This window comes from Heliconius melpomene, chromosome 4 (assembly GCF_056956725.1).
Source record: "Heliconius melpomene rosina isolate 202511_hmr_F chromosome 4, ASM5695672v1, whole genome shotgun sequence".
NCBI lineage: Eukaryota > Metazoa > Arthropoda > Insecta > Lepidoptera > Nymphalidae > Heliconius > Heliconius melpomene.
Genome location: NC_140392.1, coordinates 1,393,023 through 1,398,114, shown reverse-complemented (window position 1 = coordinate 1,398,114; position 5,092 = coordinate 1,393,023).

Sequence of the window (5,092 nt, the reverse complement as noted above, 5' to 3'; positions counted from 1 at the left end):
ACTGTCCTGACGTTGCTTTTAGGTCTTATTACTTTTTTTCATATTTTACAGATCTTCGTTTTTCCTGTCTCTACTTTCGACACTAATTAGACTCGTTATTAAGGAAAGCCGTGGATTTTTACCGTCATTTGAATGTAAAAACTATTCTGGTCTTATTTAGAATTTTATGAATATATTATTTTAAAATTTATTTATTTAATTATACATATTAGGAAGACTTTTTTTCATAATAATATGTATATTGAAATAACTGAAGAAATGACTGAAAAAAGATTTTAGTGTGAGATATTGACATAGACATTGCACGTGGAGTTAGTGGGAATCGAACCCAAAGCTGTCGAATATATATTCAGTACTACTAATGAAATAACAGAAACAATTGCAGTACAAAAGAAAAAAACTAAACATCCCAACGGAACCACCGAACAATGGTATTCGCAGACGAAATCAATCCTAAAATTCAAATAAAGCGGCCTGGTGGGTTCAAGGGAGTGCATTAAAAAGTCTGGTCTAGCCCCAGAGTGGTATTAAATATTTAATTTGTCGCTTTCCCGTCTGTCCGTCGTCGTCGGAGGTATACAATGCCTATCCGTATAGCGTCGTCTGTGTGGCTGTGGCGAGGCGCGGTGCATTGCGGAAAATGCAGATTATAAAGAGATGTCTGGTTACGGTAAGTTTTTTTTGTATAGCATTTTGTGGTTTGTCGTCATTTGTAAATTTTATCTCAATTTTTTTCCTGTTTCACGCTGTATCCCGCATACAGGAGGGTAGGTTAAAGGCCGCGCATTGCCTTGTTGGCAGAGCAAGGAAATGAAAATAGTTAATTCCCTCGGGATTCGAATCCACAATGGTTACAGGCATACCTGCGTGCGTTACAGATGTTTAACTTACTTTGGTGATGCATTTTTGATATGATCTCTTAATTTAATCAGATAAAGTTCAAGTGTGTGTACCAAACAACACGTACAATTTGGTAAATGGTCAGAAATCAGAAATAGTTTGAAATTTATTTTTATTATTATAACAAAATTTGAAAAAGCTAATCTCATAAAAGGCGAAGCTAGAAAATTTCTTCTATACATTTATATTATATTCAAAGCTTATTATTGCTATAGAGGAGTCACGAGGCGCTCCTTGTGACTTTTCTTTCTCCAGTTCATTTTAATTTAAATTCTAAAATTATTTTACTCAGTCAGTCTTCGTCTTATATTAAATTAGTTGTTTTCACAGTCACTTTGTTGTTTATTTTTAACATAAAATATTAAAAACCTCTACATTCATTGACAAAAACCCATATAACATACAAACATACGTATCCACCATTCAATATGCATATACAAATCAATCGACATGCTCCATCACGGGCTACGAACGCTGTGCAGCGCCAGACACTATATCAATATTGGATCTACTGCGATATACGCGCGACGATAGCGCAGTGGGATGTCCAATTATAAACTGATATAACTTTTATATCGTTGCAGAGGCCGTCGTAGCGCAGTGGTATGTGAGTTCGCGTAAACGCAACGGTTGTGAGTTCGATTCTGCTCGGGGAAATGAATGATTATTTATTAATATTTTTATTTCTCCGCTCACAAACTACTTGTAACTCATCCACTTCCACTTGTTGGCTGGAAGAGATCTCTTATAGAGATAAGTCCACCTTTGTCAACTAAATCTATTTTATTGTTTTCTTATGTATATTTTGTGCAATAAAGAATATTATATAAAATAAGGCAAAAGCATTGAGTTTCAATCAACACGCAATGCCTCAAAAATCTGCTGTGTCGGGATACAGCGTGAAGCTGGAAAAAAAAGACTTTCTAACATCTATGATGACTTACTCTGGTACTGTCTGCTTATTTACAACTATGATTTAATTTAAATTTAAGTCAGTTAGCTACAAAACAAATTAATTATAAATACTGTAACAGCTCCAACAGTGTAAGCCGTACACAAACAGAAAAACATGCGTAATTTTAACATATTATCAAAGTTTAACTTGTCATAAAATATTTAAATGTATTAAAAAACAACGTAAATTTTAACATGAAATTTCAATAATTCAACAGCTTCGGTCTGTTCGTAGGTTCGTTCGTATTGTACTCTGTCAATGCTAGACTTGTCAATATTAAGGCCAAGCTATGCGAGAACGACGTAATAATAGCAGTATTGATTGGGCTACAATCAATATCTCAAAGGTGGATTCAATAAGACCAAATAATAATTTAATATGTTAGCTAGGTATTGTTTATATAAACAGTATGTAGAGATATTTTATCTCGAATATAGCAGAGAAGGCGGAGAGAAGAGAAGTTATTTATATATTTTTAATTGTTTAATCTTCTTGAAGTTTATTCTGCCTAAAAAATCGATTAATAGCATCTAGCTGGGTAAACAGAGGGGACCTAGTGTTAAGATATTCCGTTCCCCACTTACTCCCGAATTTTGAGGCATTTAGTGTTGAGTGATAGAAATCAACGCCGCGCTTTGTCGCGCGCTTGCATTACCAGAGCAAGAAAATTATAATATTAAATATATCATCCCCCGAGTGGAAATCGAACCCACAACCGTCACGTTTATAGTTACACTCTTATCCCACTGGGCCACGACGGCCTCAAAAAGAAATCCGAGAAAATAATTAACTTATATATTCTTTAAATTTAAATTATTTATATCGAAATCTAATAATATTTCTAAATAAACTTCACACATATCATTGTTTGTATAACTTCATACAAATAAAACAATTCTAATACAAGTCTACGTATCAATGGGAAGCCTCGAGTAACAATCGATGTTCAAAGCATCGTTTACTGTACAAACTTCGAAATACCGTCTCTTGGGAAAATAAATACTCCTCTCCACATCTGCTCTCCTGGTGCCCATGCTTTGTGGACAGGTGTCTACTTTGTTTCATATTAGTAAGGTAGGTTTGATAGGTTTACCTTTGTTAACTTGTTTTAAGTTAGATGAATATTACTTACAAAGTTGTAATTTACTTTTTTTCTTGAGGCATTGCGTGTTGAATGTCGGAACTTAACGCCGTGCTTTGTCTCATTAAAATATATAACATTTTTGGTATTACAAACAACATCTAACAATAATAATAATATACAAAAAAATCTATAAATTAAAGAATTAGATACGTATATATCAAATTAATAATAAACAATTCCATGCAAGTCCAACCAAAACAAAGAAACACTCATACATATGAAAAAAATCAATTTTTCAATTAGAACCCAGCGGGATTAGTATCCAACACCACTCGTGACGTACCAACGAGTATCTAAGCCGAGATTGATCAATAGTCATCAACGTAATGAACGCACACACTCGTACACAACGCCTCACGCACACGCACACACGCACGCCGCTGGGGTTCGTTGACCTACATAGCGTTGTTTATTTTCGTTGAGGGTGGAAATTAAAAATTTTACTTTTATGTGAAACCGCCTAAAGCGTTTTCAACTGTGAATGTATGAATCCTGCTTAATCATAACTTTTGTGGTGTTATTTTTTTTTCATTATTACTATTAAATACTTGTCAGTTTTATTATGAAAGGTCCATATAATGAAAAATCAATTTTAAAGACTAAACAACAGTTAGCAAAGTTAAAATTTCTAATTTAATTTTAACGAATAGTGTTTTATCTCTTTATATTATTTTTTTTTTATTTCTACGCTTTTCCACATTTTTATAAAATCAAAATTTACATATTTTCTTTTTAAATGATGATGAATACAGCTTATTTTACGAGGAATGTCAAGTAAAAGCTTAAATAATAATTTAATAATAACATGAGGCCATTTAAAGGAGGTGGATGGCAGCGGATGGGTTGAGCTGTCCAAGACCGGGATGAGCTGGCCAAGACCGGGATTGGCTTGCCCTCGATGGGGACGGCCTACGTTTAGTGGTGAATGGTGTGAAGCTGAGGAAAAACAATAATGAATATTTAACTTAAATTTATTTTAAAACATTTCTCTCAAACAAAAAAAAAATAAATCACTGTCTATAGTCATATACCTAGTATGAAAAAAATGTTTACTCTATATCCACAAAGGTACCTGACCTGGTAGACCTTTGGTAAACATTCATCCATGTAGTAGTAATAGTCCAGCTATAATAAGAAGGGTTATTGGCCACACTAAATTTGAACTTCTAGGGCTTTAGGCTGAAGGTTGATGTATAGTAACTGGTGTAAGTGTAGTTTGTCACTGAACTGGCGTGAACTTTCAACTTTTCCAGCGGTTATTAACTCCTTATGTTAGTATATAGGAAATTTATTTATATTTCTTGTTTTGTGGTATTGCGTAAAATATGAATTATGAAGTGTTTGAAACGATATTATATTATTATATTATATAGTAGAGACTTTTCTGGGTGTGAGTTTCGGAGGATTTTTTTATTTCACGCTTATTTTCGTTTCGAATATATCCAATGATGAGACACTCCGTTCTCCACTCTCCACCAGATTTTGAAAAAGAGATTTTAATTTCTATTATCTTATATGAATTTACATTTTTTCGCGATTTTACATTCGAGAAATACCTGAGGAATCCGATAGAAAATTATTTATATTAAGATACACTTCGTGTACCTGGTAAAGATGCTTAAATAAAAAAATGTGTTGGTAAATTTAATATAAAATAAAATATTTTTGTAAATAACTTGTGTAGAGTATTTCATTTTAAGCTGTGTATGTACTGTGTATACTTATAGTCTTTAAAATACGTTTCTCTATATCTGGAATATTTTTATATTATTCAGTATTTTTAAAAAAATATCTATGTATATTTTTACCTCTTTTTATACGATAGGATCATAAAGTTGAAATTTCATTTAATTTTCCTTCAGATTACACCATATTGTGCGTCCACACCTCATTGGTTTTACTAACTAAATATTAAATATATGTATAAAGTAAATATACCGGAAAGACCTCGACCTCATTACCACCCTAGACCCCAGTGACCCCATGCAAGTAGCAGGTCACCGTAGCCGTGCGAGTAATGCAATTAAACACCATCACAAATGATACAGCTCGTCGAACCGTCAAGTAAATATATACGTGGATATGCAATTATA